The sequence below is a fragment of the Lynx canadensis genome, chromosome B1 (assembly GCF_007474595.2).
Source record: "Lynx canadensis isolate LIC74 chromosome B1, mLynCan4.pri.v2, whole genome shotgun sequence".
Classification (NCBI taxonomy): Eukaryota; Metazoa; Chordata; class Mammalia; order Carnivora; family Felidae; genus Lynx; species Lynx canadensis.
The window spans coordinates 112769435-112788156 of NC_044306.2; the positions used below are offsets into that span (position 1 = coordinate 112769435).

The 18722-nt window shown below is 36.1% G+C and overlaps 1 long non-coding RNA gene across 1 annotated transcript; it reads right to left on the bottom strand.

The window, feature by feature from the left end:
• Positions 1-6992: 6992 nt before the first annotated feature.
• LOC115511558 lies at positions 6993-15301 on the bottom strand. Its single transcript, XR_003968100.1, has 3 exons — positions 15291-15301; positions 12470-12472; positions 6993-7084 (listed from the first exon to the last, which is right to left on the bottom strand). It is a non-coding gene; the product is annotated as an uncharacterized LOC115511558 (long non-coding RNA).
• Between the last annotated feature and the right edge of the window lie 3421 nt (positions 15302-18722).

Sequence of the window (18722 nt, forward strand, 5' to 3'; positions counted from 1 at the left end):
TGTGTATAAATATTTATGTGGGTGTGGGTGTGGGAGAAGAAATAGTGAGAGTGAGCTCAGGTAGTTTTATTATAATTAAATGTCATACAATAGATACGGCTTTGCATCTCAGTTTTTCTTCATGTAATAATTCACCTCAGAGGTTTCTCCAAGTCCGGAAATATGAATCTACTTTTTTGCTGTTTGCCTATTTGCCTTTGTTGCTGTTATCGTTGTTTTAACCGAAGCATAGTAGCTCAGTATATGATTAGACTGAATGTATTTATCCGATTTCTTCTAGATTTGTGTTTTAAAATCAGTGAATCAGGGGTGCCTGTGTGGGTCATTCGGTTAAGTGTCTTACTCTTGATTTCAGCTCAGGTAATGATTTCATGATTTGTGAATTAAAGCCCCACATCAGGCTCTACATACTGACCCCATGGAGCCTGTTTAGGATTCTCCATCTCTCGCTTTTTCTCTGCTTCTCCTCTACTCATGCTCTTTCTTTCTCTCTCAAAATGAATAAAGAAAATTTATAAATAAATAAATAAATAAATACATAAATACATAAAATCAGTGAATCAGTGACTATCTTTTACATAAGTCTGTATACATATGCAAATAGATCTGTTGGATAAACTTATAAATAGGCTTGTTGAACCGATATATACATTTTAAATATTGATGGGTACTCTAATTCTAATTTATTTACAAAGACTAGATATTATCAACACTTATTTTCCTCAGTCTAATTGTTTTTAAAGTGAATTTCTGCTTTCTTTTCATGTCTGTTTACTAGTGGAGTTGAATATATTTAAAGTATTTATTTCAACATTGTAGTTCTTTTATTTTCTTATTTCGCTTTGCTCACTTTGCATTGGATATTTTTCTATTTTTCATATTCATCTTCAGAAGTGCTTTTATATAGTATCATCACTAATCCTAAACAAAATTAAAGATAAACTTGTTTTAGAAGTTTATTACTGAATTTTGTTTCGTAAGTTTGTCACTGTACACAGATATTTATTTTTCTGAGCAAATCTTTTGATATTTTCTTTTATGGCTTTATGACTTTGCTCTTTGCTTAGGAATCTTTCGTATTGCAAGGTTAAAATGAGAGATATGCTCTCAGAACTGTCAAGCTCCTCTCAGCCATGTTTTTCCTAAAATGCTCAAATTATTTTATTTAGTACCTGGAGATTTTTCTACAGAATTCTTTATCTCTCTGCTTTGGTCAAGACTCTTTGCTCTCTAGACCTCTGACAAACTGATCACTCTGGGATTTCCTCTGGGATTTTCTTTTATTGTCTTTCTACATGACTTCTCTACTTCTTACATTCCATGCCTTCCTCTTTGTTAATTTTTACCCTATTTTGTTGACTACCTTTCCATAAGAATATACTTTCCTGGAAGATAGTGATTTCGGTAAGTAGCTATATATTCCTTTAGTGAATAAAGGAAATTACTACTACTGACAATAGCTTTGGCATCACAGTGTCTTTTCCAAGGTGTCCTGGCTTCCCTTTTAGTGGGTTTTGGCTCACAGGGGACTTGCCCTGAGTTTATAGTTGACAAAACCCACTCCACAGGCTTTCTAATTGGCCACCATATGTCTCAGATGCTAGACAGTATAAATTAGCTAGTCTGTGCTTTTCTGTTATTTATCTGCCTTTTTTTTATTTTTTTTTAAACTTTTTTTTTTTTTTAATTTTTTTTTTTTTCAACGTTTATTTATTTTTGGGACAGGGAGAGACAGAGCATGAACGGGGGAGGGGCAGAGAGAGAGGGAGACACAGAATCGGAAACAGGCTCCAGGCTCTGAGCCATCAGCCCAGAGCCTGACGCGGGGCTCGAACTCACGGACCGCAAGATCGTGACCTGGCTGAAGTCGGACGCTTAACCGACTGCGCCACCCAGGCGCCCCTATCTGCCTTTTTTTTAATGTCTTCTTCTGATATATAAGGTTTCCCTTGCACTAATGAATTTAAATTTAAAAGCTTATTTTTCTTCTACTAGTGGTTTCCTTTAGACTATTTTTTTTTCCTTAAAATTAATATTAAGAAGAAAATGCCCCTATTAAGCCTCTGAGAGTATTAAAAAATTGGTGTACTTGGGGCACCTGGGTGGCTCAGTGGGTTAAGAATCTGACTGTTGATTTTGGCTCTGGTCATGATCTCACAGTTTTATGGGATCAAGCCCCACAACAGGCTGTGTGCTGACAGCACAGAGATTGGGATTCTCTCTGCTCCACCCCCCTGCTTGCGCTCTCTGTCTCTCAAAAAGTAAATAAATAAAACATCCAAAAAATTAGTGTACTTTATCATTTCACATGATATGCCTCTCATACATTTCCTAATATCATCCATATAACTTAAAATTTATCTCCTGCTTATCATAATTAAATTATAACTTTGACTTATATATTTTTCTTTAAAAAATTATTTCTGTTTTTTAAAATATTTATGACATCACCAACAATTTTTTAAAAAACTCCTTCTGAATTTTACTGACTTCACTGCTGCTTGTATACAATTTTAACACCCATTCTCCATACTTGACTTTATTTTCATGTATATCTCAGTTTGTCTTTGAGCAACTTTTTTAAAGGTATATTAGTGGTTTGCAATGTTAGGAATATTTCTATTATTTTCACACATTAACAGCAAAAGAAAATAGCATTTTTACATTGAACATGCAGAAATTCTTGATTTTAAATTAGAAAAACTTGTTACTTATTTAAACAGTGCTTATCTCTAGAGAGGGGCAAGATAGTGGAATAGCATGGAAGTTCTTGGCTTCTCTCACCACTGAAATGTAGCTAGATTAGCACCAAACCATTTTTGCACACCTAGAAAATTGATCTAAAGATTAACACAACAATCTGCAAAACTTGAGCCATAGAAGTTGGCAGATATGCTGTGCAGAGGTGAACTGAGGGAGAGAGAAGCCTTGGAGTTTAGAGAGCTATTTTTTGGAGAGAGGACAGAGAAAGGGTGGAGAGTTCAGGAAAAGCACTCCCTCCAAAAGTAGCTGGAAAGAAAGAGAAATGGTGGGAATGCCCACGAGTGACTGAACAAGAAAGTGAGAAAGGAAAAAGGAGAGGGAGTTCCTCTCCTCTCTCAATACCATTATTCATTACCATTAGGACTCTACAACAGGAGAGAGCACAGTCAGAAATTCCACAGCTCAATACCTTGCAGTACTCTATTGAGAAGGGGGAATTCCCCAAGAGCAGGCAGCAAGGTCCAAGGTCTCTGCGGGCTATACAGAAAGAGGCAGTTCTACTGCTAGGAGAACATCTGGCAAAGGCCTTACAGCCTCCCCACAGGTAGAGGTCCCAGAGGACCCCAAAGAACAGTGACATTTGCTGATATTAAAATAAAGATGCCAGGGGGCAATGAAACCTGGTACTGGCTGTGTGTTGTGTTTTGCCACAATCTCTAAACCTCTGCTGCCTCACTATCCCACAAACTTTTTCTGGAACAGGCAGGCACTTGGTCACAATCTCTGAGCCTCTGCAACAGCACAACCACACAAATGTTCCCAACGACAAGCAGGCAACCTGCCATTTCCCAGTGAAACCCTCCACTAGAAGGTCTGAGTGGGTCCAATCTGCAGGGCTCTCAGAAGTGAGGGGTTTGGAAACATAGCCCCATTAGAGATATAATTCAGGAGGGAGGTGCCACCTGGCAGGTTGATGGCTTGGGTATGGACAGCATAGAAGCAGGAAGCGTGCAGAAGCAGGAGACAAAGGAGAGGTGCTTGATTGCTGATTGGTGAAAGCACAGAGTTCTGGTATCAGACAGTGGGAAACTGAGTAAGGCCATTTTCAACTCTCATAGGCATGCGCACACACGCACACACACACACACACCCCAGTAACCTAAGCAGCACCACCTAGTGATGGTGAGAGAAGAATGATTACACCAAGCCCTGGCCAACTGTGCCAACCAAGCTCTAGAGGATGACCACAAGTCACTCCACCTGCTTAGTGTATGGACTATAAAGTGCTTCATAGTTAGACTTCTAGGGAAAATTGGATGTAATTTCATTCAGATTACATTCTGCTCTCTGATCCATCTTCTCCTTTTTTTTTCCTTTTTTTTTCTTATTCTTGGGTACAAAAAGAAAAAATATTTTTATTTTCCATTTTTTTCTAATTTTTAATTTTTTTACCATATTTTTATTTTTTGTACATTTTTATTTTATTTTACTTTCTTCATTTCATTCTATTCTACTTTATTGTATACATCTTTTTAAGATTTTTAAACCTTTTTTTTTTTTTTTACTTTTCTTTTCTTTCCCTTTTTTCTCTATCCTAGCAAGTTTCTTCCAAACACCAGACCAAAACACACCCAGGATCTAGCTTCCTTTATTTGATTTTTAGTGTTGTTTTAAATTTTTTAATTTAATTTTCTGTTTTATTAATTCTTTTTCTTCCTTCAAAATGACAAAAAAGTGAATTTTGGTATTCACCCCAAAAGAAAGAACAGGAAGAAATGACAGCCAGGGACTTATTCAACACAAATATAAGCAAGATGTCTGAACTAGAATTTAGATTCACAATAATAAGAATACTAGCTGGGGTTGAAAAAAGCATAGGATTTCTTTCTGCGGAGATAAAAAAGTAAAATCTAGTCAGAACAAATATAAAAATGCTATAACTGAGATGCAACCTAGAAAGGATGCCAAGGCAGCAAGGATGGATGAAGGAGAGCAGCAAATCAGCAATACAGAGGATAAACTTATGGAAAATAATGAAGCGGAAAATAAAGAGAGAAACTAAGGCAAGAGAGCACAATATAAAAATTAGAGAATTCACTGACACATTATAAAGGAATAACATCCAAATCATAGGAGTTCTAGAAGATGAAGAGAGAGAAAAATCAGTACAAGGGTTATGTGAGCAAATCATAGCAGAAAACTTTGATAAGCTTGGGAAAGACACAGACATCAAAATCCAGGAAGCACAAAAAACTCCCATTAGATTCCACAAAACCCAACCATCACCAAGGCACATCACAGTCAAATTCACAAAATACACAAAGAAAGAATTATGAAAGCAGCACTTAACCTGTAAGGGGAAACAGATCAGGTTCACAACAGATCTGTCCACAGAAACTGGGCCAGCCAGAAAGGAGTGGCAGGATATGTTCAATGTGCTGAATCAGAAAAATATGCAGCCAAGAATTCCTTATCCAGCAAGGTTGTCATTCAAAATAGAAGGAGAGATAGTTTCCCAGATGAAGAAAAACTAAAGGAGTTCATGACCACTCTATCAGCCTGCAAGAAATTTTAAGGGGAACTCTCTCAAGGGAGAAAAGAGTAAACAAAACATAAAGAGACTAAAGCAACAAAGATGAGAAAGCACCAGAGAACACCACCAGAAAATCCAACTCTACAGGCAACACAATGGCAATAAATTCATGTCTTTCAGTACTCACTCTAAATGTCAATGGACTAAATGCTCCAATTAAAAGACACAGGATAACAGAATGGATAAGAAAACAGAATCCATCTATATGTTGTTTACAAGAGACCCATTTTAGATCTAAAGACACCTTCAGATTAAAAGTAAGGAGATGGGGAACCATCTATCATGCTAATGGTCACCAAGAGAAAGCCAGAGTAGCCATACTTATATCAGGCAATCTAGATTTTTTAAAAAGACTATAACAAGAGATGAAGAAGGGCATTATATCATAATTTAAGAGGTCTATCCTCCAAGATCTAACAATTGTAAACATTTATGCTCCAAATGTGATAGCACCCAAATATATGAATCAGTTAATCACAAACATAAAGAAACTCATTGATACTAATACCATAATAGTAGGGGACTTCAACACCTGACTTACAGCAATGGACAGATGGTTTTGAATGATACACTGGACCAGATGGACTTAACAGATATATTCAGAACATTTCATCCAAAGGCAGCAGGATAGACATTTTTCTTGAGTGAACATGGAACATTCTCCAGAAAACATCACATACTGGGACGTAAATCAGCCCTCAACAAGTACAAAAAGATCGAGATCATACCGTGCGTATTTTCAGACCACAACACTATAAAACTCAAAATCAACCACAAGAAAAAATTTGGAAAGACAATGAATACTTGGAGATTAAAGAACACCCTACTAAGAAATGAATGGGTTAACCAAGAAGTTAAGGATGACATTAAAAAGCACATGGAAGCCAATGAAAATGATAACATCATGACCCAAAATCTCTGGGATGCAGCAAAGGAAGTTATAAGAAGGAAGTATATAGCAATCCAGGCCTTCCTAAAGAAGGAAGAAAGGTCTCAGATACATAACCTAACCTTATACCTTATGGAGCTGGAAAAGGAACAGTAAATAAAACCCAAAACAGCAGAAGAGGGGAAATAATAAAGATTAGAGCAGAAACGAATGCTATTGGGAAAAAGCCCAAAAACCCATAACAGTAGAACAGATCAGTGAAACCAGGAGCTGGTTCTTTGAAAGAATGCATAACCCCTAGCCAGTTTGATCAAAAAAGAAAATGGAAAGGACCTAAATAAATAAAATCAAGAATGAAAGAGGAGAGATCACAACCAACACTGCAGAAATACAAACAATAATAAGAGAATATTATGAACAATTATATGCCAATAAATTGGGCTATCTGGAAGAAATGGACAAATTCCTAGAAACATATATACTACCAAAACTGAAACAGGAAGAAATAGAAAATTTGAACAGACCCATAACCAGTAAAGAAGTTGAATTAATAATCAGAAATCTCCCAAAAAACTAGAGTCCAGGGCCAGATGGCTTTACAGGGGAATTCTAACAAACATTTAAAGAAGAGTTAACTCCTACTCTTTTGAAATTGTTCCCAAAAATAGAAATGGAAAGAAAACTTCCAAAATCATTCTATGAGGCCAGCATTATCTTAATCCCAAAACCAGATAAAGACCCCACTAAAAAAGAGAGCTACAGACCAATTTCCCTGATGAACATGGATGCAAAAATTCTCAACAAGATACTAGTCAACAGGATCCAACAATACATTAGAAGAATTATTCACGAATATCATATGGGATTTATACCCGGGAAGCAGGGCTGGTTAAATATCCCTAAATAACGTGCTACATCACATTAATAAAAAAAAAAAGAGTAAGACCCACATGGTCTTCTCAATAGATTCAGACAAAGCATTTGACAAAATACAGCATCCTTCCTTAACAAAACCCTCAAGAAAGTAGGGATAGAAGGAGAATACCTCAAATTCATAAAAGCCATATACAATAGACCCACTGCTAATATCATCCTCAATGAGGAAGAACTGAGAGCTTTCCCACCAAGGTCAGTAACAAAGCAGGAATGCCTACTCTTGCCACTGTTATTCAACATGGTATTGGAAGTCTGAGCCTCATTAATCAGACAACACAAAGAAGTAAAACTATCCAAATTGGCAAGGAGGAAGTCAAACTTTCACTCTTTGCAGATGACATGATACTCTCCATGGAAAATCCAAAAGATTCCACCAAAAAACTACTAGAACTGATCCATGAATTCAACAAAGTCACAGGATATAAAATCAATGCACAGAAATCAGTTGTATTCCTATACACCAATAATGAATCCACAGAAAGAGAAATCAAGGAATCTATCCCATTTACAATTGCACCAAAAAAAAAAAAACCATAAAATACCTAGGAATAACCATAACCAAAGTGGTGCAAAATCTATACACTGAAAACTATAGAAAGCTCGTGAAAGTAATTGAACACACAAAAAATGGAAAAATATTTCATACTCATGGATTGGAAGAACAAATACTGTTAAAATGTCAATACTGCCCAAAGAAATTTACATATTCAATGCAACTTTCACAGAGCTAGAACAAACAATCCTAAAATTTGTATGCAACCAGAAAAGACCCCAAAGAGCCAAAGTAATTCTGAAAAAGAAAACCAAAGCTGGAGGCATCACAATCCTGGACTTCAAGATGTATTACAAAGCTGTAATCATCAAGACAGTATGGTACTGGCACAAAAACAGACAGTAAGATCAATGAAACAGAATAGAGAATCCAAAAATGGACCCACAAACGTATGGCCAACTAATCTTTGACAAAGCAGGAAAGAATATCCCGTGGAAAAAAGACAGTCTCTTCAGCAAATGGTGGTAGGAAAACTGGAGAGTAACATGCAGAAGAATGAACCTGGACCACTTTCTTACACCATACACAAAAATAAACTAAAAATGGATGCGTTTATGCCATCCATCAAAATGAGTTTATGCCATCAAAATTTGATGAGTTTATTTTATTAGTTTGCCAGTTTGATGAGTTTATGCCATCAAAATTCTAGAGCATAAAGCAGGCAAAAATCTCTTTGACCTCGGCTGCAGCAACTTCTTACTCAACAAATCTCCGAAGGCAAGGGAAACAAAAACAAAAATGAACTATTGTGACCTCATCAAGATAAAAAAAACTTCTGCAGGGGAAAGGAAACAATCAGCAAAACTAAAAGGCAACTGACGGAATGGAAGAAGATATTTGCAAATGACATGTCAGAGAAAGAGTTAGTATCCAAAATCTATAATTTACCAAACCCAACATTCATATGCATGAAAAATTGCTCAACATCACTCATCATCAGGGAAATACAAATCAAAACCACAATGAGATACCAACTCACACCTGTTAGAGTGGCCAAAATTAACAACTCAGGCAACGACAGATGTTGACAAGGATGTGGAGAAAGAGGAACACTTTTGCACTGCTGGTGGGAATGCAAACTGGTGCAGCCACTCTGGAAAACGGTATGGAAGTTCTCAAAAAATTAAAAATGGAACTACCCTATGACCCAGCAGTTGTACTACTAGGTATTTATCCAACACAGGTTCAATACAGGTGTGCTGTTTTGAAGGGGCACATGCACCCCGATGTTTATAGCAGTGCTACTGACAATAGCCAAAGTATGGAAAGAGCCCAAATATCCATTGAGAGATGAATGAATAAAGAAGATGTGGTATATATATACAATGGAGTACTACTCAGGAATCAAAACGAATGAAATCTTGCCATTTGGAACAACATGGATGGAACTAGAGTGTATTATACTAAGCGAAATTAGTCAGAGAAAGATGAATATCATATGATTTCACTCATATTTAGAATTTAAGATACAAAACAGATGAACATAAGGGAAAGGAGGCAAAAATAATATAAAAACAGGGAGGGGGAGAAAACACAAGAGACTCTTAAATATAGAGGACAAACTGAGGGTTGTTGGAAGGGTTCTAGGTGGGAGAATGGGCTAAATGGGCAAGGGGCATTAAGGAGGACACTCGTTGGGATGAACACGGTGTGTTTCACTGGGTGTTGGATGAATCACTGGATTGTACTCCTGAAATCATTGTTGCACCATATGCTAACTAACTTGGATATAAATTTAAAAGTTAAAAAAAATAGTGCTCATTTCTACTTATTTTTTAATCTTTTTATTTTACTTTTACTTTTCTGTTGGAAACTCTTTGTAGGTATTTTTTGCTCTTTAAGAAATTATGTTATTTTCTTTTGGGGATATATATATATATATATATATATATATATATAATCTCCCCTGTATTTCATACATCCCTTTTTCCTTTCTTTCTAACTCATCAATTTTTTTCTGTATAATTTATTAGCTCACTTTCCATTTTGTTAATTCTATTTTTTCACATTTCCAGTTTCCTCAATATAGCCTCCAGTATGGTTTTCAATTCTGCATATATGTGTTTTTATTACCATACAACCTTTACCAATTGCATGTTATTCTTTTATTAAGTTATCAGATACCAGATTCACTTTTATAAATGTGATGGTCCCTTAAAGACTTAGGTGTAGAATATCTATCTCCTATATATTTTTATAAGTCTAGTACTTTTTCTTTGTCATCATGAAAATTTTCTGTTTGTTTTAATCTGGTCCCTTGGAGGATGAAGCCCTGGGAAGCACTTTCTGATAGTTTGCTGTCCCTGACAGGAAGTGTAACTGGTCTTCCAAGAGCAGCAATCCATTCTGCAAGGGAGCACATATTAAGGTTTCCTCTATTCCTCTAACTTCTCTTTCGGGTGAAAACTGTACTATTGTATCAATTTTCAGCTAGTTGCCAGGGGTCTGCTGCAGATGGGGCTTCACCAGTGGGCCAACTTCATGTCTCTTACCTCTGCTTGTTCTCTAATCTGACCTCCTCCCTGTGAGTTAGAAGATAAATTGATCTTTGCCCATATGTCATCCGTGAATGCCCATGACGGCTGCCCTTCTACAATACTGGGGATTTTCAGAGATTTTCAGTGTCCTTTTCATTATCTCTGTGTCTATCCTACATCTAACTGCAGTTTCTCAGAGTTTTCTTCATGCAGCATTTCCATTCATTCAACAATCATTGTTTCAGAACTGAGGATATAGTAATGACAGAAGTAGATGACTCTTGAACTTTGAGAATCATATATCCTAATGCGGAGGAGTCAGACAATAAAAAAAAAGTGAACATGCAAATGTATAGCATGACAGTTAGTGGGATATGTTAGAAGATAAACAAAGCAAGGTCAAGGACCAAGGAAGAGGAAAGTGAAGTAATATTTCTAAGTTTCATGCTGATTTAAATCTCCCCTCCCAACAAAACACCTTTTTGTCTGCTTCTAATTCCTTTTGGGAATCAAGTGGTAGAGTGGAAGGAACAGTTTGATGCTTTCATTTTTACATGATCTTCTTGCCTTCAAGTCTTCCTCTTTCTCCTTTTACCATGGGCTCTAATCTATGATTCTACCCTTGTTATTTATATTTGACTCGGTTTTTTTTAACCCAAATTCCTGACCTACATTTCTAATTGCCCAGCCATGAAAACACTATATTATAAGCACCTCAAAAGCATCATGTTCAGATAGAATGCATTTTCTTCCCAAAGCCTATTCCCTCTTCTACATTCCATAGAGATCAGTGTCATTGCAATACCTAGAGTAATTCAGGTTTTAAACATTGAGTCTTCTTCAATTCCTCTTTTTCCTGGGCTTCCTGAATTCAGTCTCGATTCCCTATCCATTTGGATTATGAGAAATTATTCATCCATTCCTTCACTTCCAATCCCATTGCTGCTGACTAGTTTACCCCAGCTATTCAAAAGCAACAGATTATATGTCCTGATGACTGTTCTTTTTCTTTTCAATCCAATCTAAGTTCTAAAGACAGCATTATCAGCCTAAAACACATGTATGATATATAATATCATCACTCTCTGTCTTAAGTGGACCCCAACAAATTATTTTCAAATCAGGAAGGAGGCTATTTAGGCTATTCTGTATTTAGGGTACATTTAAATAGGCATCTTATTCCAGTCTCTTCATGTATTTAAAATTGTGAGGTGAGGGGCGCCTGGGTGACTCGGTTAAGTGTCCGACTTTGGCTCAGGTCATGACCTCACAATTTGTGAGTTCAAGCTATGCATCGGGCTCTCTGCTGTCAGCATGGAGCCTAGTTCAGATCCTCTGTCTCCCTCTCTCTCTCTCTGTCCCTCTCCCCCTCTCTCTCAAAGGTAAATAAATATTAAAAATTATTTTAAAAATAAAAACATGAAATGACATATGAAGTAAGATAGTTTAACTGTAAAGCTAACACATAAGACTGCAATTTTTGGCATTTTAAAGTCTTTGCAATGTAAAAAAAAATAATAAGTGTTATTCTTAGACTTGGCTCTGTTCTTCCTCCCTGGAGAGGACTATAATCATGTGGAGACTGGGCTAAAGGAGTGATACAAAGTTCAAAACCATTTTCTTAGAGGAGAAATGATTGCATTTGTCTTACATTTGAATGATGTCAAGTGACTTAAGTAATCAAGTTCAACCATGTCAAAGTGGGGCAAAAAAAATTATCTAGCATGATTTTGACCAACTGAAATATGAAAGAGAGACTATAATCAACATGTCTTCTATTTATGGTGATTCCTATATAGCTATAAATAAATAAGGATATCCTTATTTCAGTTACCATAAGAATGCAAATATCTTTGCAGAGGAAAGAAGCAACTTTTTAATAAAGTACAACATGGCTATACATCATTTGGACAGAAAAAAAAGCATAACCTTTAAACAGTGAAATTCCACAAGCAGATAGGTAAGTAAAATGATCATAATCAGAGAGGAACACAGGTCAAACAAAGTACACTTGCACACTAAATTTCCTTGTCTTTTGGAGACAATTTGCAAACAAAGGACAATCGAACTACCACAATATTTACCCAAGATATTGCCTTTGTTCTTCATTTTAAAAGATCATGTAATATTTAAGGACTACTTATGGCAATAAACTTAGTCACTTAAAAAATAATAATCATTTCAGCCTCAAGCAGAAAATAAGGAATGACAGTAATGGGGCACAGGCCTATAGTAGGTGTATTTCACCTATATGCTATTACTTGCTGAAAAATGTGTGGGACATCTTGGGAAGTGTACATGTAGGGTGCTGGTATCACACACTCAATACCCCCAAGGCACGTTTGCTACCAATGTTGTTCCTTGCCCCATCAAGATTCTCAAGGAAACTCCTATATATGTATTTCCTGAGCCTACACTATAGAACTGGCAAAAGGAGAGCATGAAAAAAAAGGGGGGAGGTGGGTGTGGGAGTGGGGGGACAGACCAGAGAATACATGGGAATGGCTCATTCCTGTACATATCTGGAGCAATTTGTCCAAAGTGTTTGTAAAACCCTGAAGAACTCATCCTTCAGCTCTTTTCTTTTCCCTTCTCATTATCACACAATCTTCTGATAAGCCTCCTCATCAATCCGACTGGATAGGATGAGTAACCCAAAGGGTTATCCCCAAGCAAGCATTGTGTCAAATTCCACAAAATAGTATGCATTTAAAGTTTTTGTGACAGTAACATCTTGTGACATTATGTTTTCAGTACTTTGTCTCTTAACTCAACAAGTGGCTTCATTTCTCTCACCCACACAAAAATGTAAACAGATATTATAGTTTTGGAGAAACTTCCCTGGCATTTCCTTTCTGCTTTTTCAACTACAGTCCTGCCTCCATGTGCCAAAGGCAGACTGGTTCCAACAAAGCATCCTTGCAAATGCACTAGGCAAAACTATCAACCATGCTATTGTCTTTAGAAAATGTGCAGAAAAAGAGCTGACATTTGACATACAAGGTAAGCCCAACAAAGTATTCAGAAGATTATTCTTTCCTGCTATTATAATCCACTAACTTTTTGTTGTTAGTTCTTAATCCCATATCATGTCTAGACTGTTTCTTCTATACCTCCAACAAAGCTTTGGGAAAAATAAGATCGTATCTTCACATGCTTCTATACCCTTCAGCTATTGTTGCCGGTCAAAATGTGGAAATAGCACATAGTGTTCTCCCTTTGGAGTTTGGACTTTTTTTCTTTCTAGGACGTTGGCAATCTGCTGCAAGTCTAATAACAAGACAAGAAACACAGGTACTTGAGGGGTTTTTTTTTGTTTTTTTGTTTTTTTTTACCAGATTAATTCAATCTTCTTTTGAAACAAGTACTAAGTAAACATTAAGAGGATATTGCTATAACTTCTGGAAAGTATTAGTGCAATAAAACTAATACACAAATGATGATATTCTGACTATATTAAAAAGACCATGTTTGAAAATTCAAATGTGTCTAACGACACTCTATAGAAAGAAAATGTGTTCTAAAATAAAATCAAAGTAATTTATTTAATTCAAAGCATTTATTATTAGAATCAATGAGGTATTCAAAAAGTGAGGAGGCATTTAAATATGATGGTGAGAAACAGTCCCATTTATCCCTAACTTGCTCACTCCCAAATCAATTTACAACAGCCCTCAGGACAAGAAAGGACTCTTGCTCCCTTTTAAGTTAGGGCAGCATTGAGTAAGAGACAAAGAAAGTTGATGCAGAATAATTTGCAATTTCCTGCAAAATGACTCCCATGAAGGTTAAAGTAATCCAGAACTGCAAAATTGATCCCGCAGATCAAATAAATATGAGAACATTTCAATCTTTAACTAAACCATGTTGGCTTTTGATCCCAACAAGCATCCAAATGGATGTTTGCAAACTAGAGGAATTTTAAATAATTTTTCACGGGAGCAACTTTCTAAAAATCTTTTTTTCCACCATGTTTTCATTAGCTTTTGAACTATGATAACTTAAGAGGAAGAAACAAAGTTAAGAACTGTGAAAGATAGATATTTATAAAATCTGTCAAAAATATATTTGAGTATTTGGTATCTGTGTATATATACATGACCTCAACCCTAGGGAATGTGACAAGATAGAGAGAAAAGACTAACAATCCTTGTAGTGATTTGTGAACAAAGCAAAATAATACATTACTAAATATACTAATTTTGGGGTATTGACTATAGCAATTCTTAGATGGGTAAGGTAAAAGAGGCTGAAGATCTTGGAAGAAAAGAGGTAAAAATCAGACTACATGTGAGTGAAAATGGGTGAAGAATCTTCTGTGAGTACAGAAGTCACAAGATGAATAACTAAAGTAAATAAGAGCTTGGTGCATGTACCTCTGTGTTTAGGGAGGGAGGTTTATAAAGATTGTTGCCTAAGTTCTAGAATGAAATAGGAAATGGTGAATAGCCTTCACTGAGTACTACTAGTGGCCACATACATTCCAGTGTGGATGATACCTAGCATTTATTGTGCTCCCTCTGTATGCTGAGCACCTACTTTGTTGTCAGTGCATTGCAAAGTGGGAAATAAGACTGAAAAATCATCAGATTATCAAAGGCCTTAAAATATATTGGCCCATATCATGAGTCACATAAAAATAAGTTTCTCTTACCTGCTCTCTGAAGCAGAATCATTAATTCATCCATCAATGTATTTATTTTTTCCCTCAGCCATTCATTTACTGGGAATAGAAAGAGAAATTATATACTATTTCTGCCCTCAGGCTTTCTTTCCATCAAACTCATCAGTTTGATGAGGAAAACAAACAAGCAAATAGACATTAAGTACAACGTGTATAGGGCTATGTTGCAAGCATATAATATCAAGTGATCTAGGTTATGTGTTAAAATTGATTAGATGATAGTCACTTTAAGATGAACCTTGATCACAAAGGTGATCTAAACCCCTGCATCTCACAGAGTGTAAGATTTATGGGTGTTCCTACACCAGAGGCATACAAAGCCACATGAGGTTAAATTATTCTTTCAACAAGTGTTTGTTCAGCACCCAAGCAAATGCCAATCACTACTCTGGACCCTGTGGGTTTTTCCTGCACCCTTAGCACTTAGATTTTGGGGTGAGAATCACATAATAAACAAACAATTAATATATTGCATATTACAACATCAGGATAAATCTTAGATTCACATGTTTGGCAAAAGAAAAAAAATCCAGGTAAGAATTTAACTGGTATTGAATGCAAAATATTACTTTTCTGTGAAAACAACCGTGAGCATATTATGGAATAAAATGCAAAATCCATGTGACTGCTTTGGATAAAATACAAGATTTCAAAGTAATTTTTTGTGCTTATAAGTGACCAGTCAGGATTATCCTTCAGAACCTTGCTGATAAAGCTCTCACTCTTCCTATAAAGGATACCTTGTTGGAAAAATTTACTTTCTGCTACTCAGAAATGGATTGATTTTGCCACTGTTTATATGGACTCTCAGGTGTTGGTGAAGAAAAAATATCTCTCAGATGTCTCATAGATATAATTTATGAGAATCTCTTATATCATAAATATATTTTCCTCCCCCAAGTAGTCCATTATTAGTTACTCAAACCATTTCTTACAGTGGTAGTTTTCTTGAAGAACACATATGCTAAAGCCATCATCCCTTTCTAGTAAATTTACAAATAAAAGGACTTTATAGATAATTACCCATTATATATCCCAATTTGGATTGTAGCCTTTTCCATTCCAACTGTAACATGTCTGGGGTCTGTGAAGGAGGTGAGGAAAATTGGGGATCGGGCTTGTGGGGGAGGGATAGAGAAGGATCCTCATAGCTGGGAAATTGCCAGAAGAGACCTAATGCAGCTGTCACTTAACACCTGTCCTCTTTTCAAAAGCAGGGGGTGGCATTCTTATAGAGAAACCAGAGAAATATGGATTAGAGGAAACTACTAAAAGATGGATAGCCTATTGTTTCTGACTTGGGCAGCAGAATAATTGTTAATAGACAAATGCTCTGTTTAAAGAAAATGTACATTATACAGTGTCTTCACCATATAATTCAATGATATGTTGTAAATTAGAAACACAATCCCAAAGATAACCAAAAAAAATATTAAACATGTTCGTGAGCAACAAAAAAAGTAAGAGTGATTATAAATACCACTGAGGAGAGATATTAATACAGAATGACTTTTATTGCATTAGAAAAAATCCTTGAAATCATATATAAAATAGTTATATGAAGGAATAATCTGTTCACATTAACATAAGAGGGAGTTTAATAGCACCAAAGGCTCTGGTGTTCCAGACTGTGGGCAATAAACTTGGAAGGATTAAAAAAAATCTATTTCCAATAAAGGTAAAGACTTTAATGCAACTAGATTTTAAGCGGAATGCAAAAAGAAAGAGCCCACATTTACTGCTTTGAGTTGCTCCGTCTAGGCCTACTTGAGCGTTGTGTTCTGTTTTGGATATCATATGTTTGAAAAGAAAGACAAACTGGAGTGAGTTCAAAGGAAAGCAACTGAACTGATAAAAGGTTTGGAAATAAGACAGACCTGTGAGCAATGGGCATGTTCAGGCTAGAGGAGAGACAATTGAAGAGAGACATGGTAATTGTCTGCAAGCATTTAGGGAGATGTTATGGGAAGAGAAAGAAAAAGATTGTGTTAATCATTAAGAACAGAGTAGGGAGCCATAAACAGGATATCCATGGGAATTGCCTAGAATAATTTATTAATTTTTCTCTCGAGGTAATTTATGAAACTTTGTGACTAGGCATCATTCAAGTTCAGGTGTATGGCACAAATGGCATGTGTTTTTAGACCTGAGGGAATAAAAAGACCACAAATCAATGTTTGTGGGTACAATCTGCTTGGAAGAAATATGTGGCCTTGACCTTTTGAGATGAGTAGCCTGAAATGATCTGTGGGTCTTCAATACCATTTGAGATACCTCAGAGTGAGAAAAAATTTCGGTATATTGGGGAGAGTTAAGAAAGAAAAAAACACCTCATTTGCCTAAGGAACAACTTGAAGTCAAGTTAATCTTTCTATGAAAAGGATCTTTACATACAGATGCTTCTAGAACATACTAGCTAGCTCTGGCCACTAAGAAACAATTCTCTTTTACCATATAGTATTCCCTAATTTCCCTTTACCTACTCTCAACACTTCTCCTTCCAAACAGGCATTTGATGGTGCAGAGGGCAGGAAACTGAGGGAGTATAACATTTTTATAATTAAGGCTGGATTAGTAGTAAGAATGCCCAGCAATCCAAAGGCTGAGCAGCATTTTTGATGTTTGAAAGAAGTGTGTAATGTTGGATTAGGCTACAAGGAACTAAGCATTTTTTTTTCTCCAACTAGGCTTTGATGTTGGGGGTCTAGTGGGCCCCTCGTCGCTTTGCAGTTGCCTCCGTGCATTTCTGATACGGTGTTCCATGTTCTAATCCATTGTGGCAGAGTCCTTGAACCAAGAAAAACTGACACTCATGCTCATTAATGGGTTCCCCTGGATTTCTTTTTTGTTATTACTTGCTGCTCTGATTTTTTCCCACTTTAACATTTTCTAGTGACTTTGATTGATCTAATATAATCTCTTTTTCCCATTTTTTTTCCAGAGCATGAAAATTTCCCTGCCAGGTGGATATTCCCCAATTCTCACAACTCGACTTATGATTTTTTTTTTAAATGAGAGTGATTCTGAATGGTGAGAACTCATAACTCATTTGAATGGAAAACAGTTGGGGGGTTGCTACACTTCATTGTACTTGATTGTTGACATTGGTGGCAGCTGTTACTGCCAATCAATCTTCAACCAACTGTGAGCATATCAAGATCACACACACACACACACACACACACACACAAAGTGTTCTTCCATTGTGTTAATGGAGTTTGGAGAATACTAGAGTATCTTTTCTAAACTCTTTCTCTAATAACTTTTAATAAAATTCAGGTTGATTTTATTTTCTCCTTTATCATTTCCCATTCCCATAACCTTTGGGATAGTACCTATTAGCATATTGCATTAATCCAAATTAATAACAACAACAAAATGGGACATAGCCATAAGCTTTCAAAAGAGAAACCTGATAAAATCACGAATTTCAGGCAAATCAGTTTGCCCTATTTACATAGTTAGAAAAAGCAGTTTCTATTTCTTATGCTCCATTGTGTTGCTATAATTTCTAATTCAAAAGGGTGTTATACAGATCAAATTATGCTATTGGTTTCCATTTGACCAAGAGACTTAAGGCATACCCTATACCTGTGCCTATTTAGAGAGGTATAGCAAATGCATTAAACTAATGCTATAATAACCTGAATTTCAAGTTCCAACAGGCTTCAACAATACATATACCAGGGTCTGACAACTCTTTACTACCTTACAAAGATTAATAATTGCCTCCTGCCCTGACCTACTGACATAGCTGCCATGAATACCTTAGATAGTTCTATTAGTTAAGTAGTGAGTCCATTACACTGCCATCCCAAATAATTTTATAAATTATCTAAATGAAGATGGTAAAGGACTATCATTAATGCATAAACCATTTTTGTGTA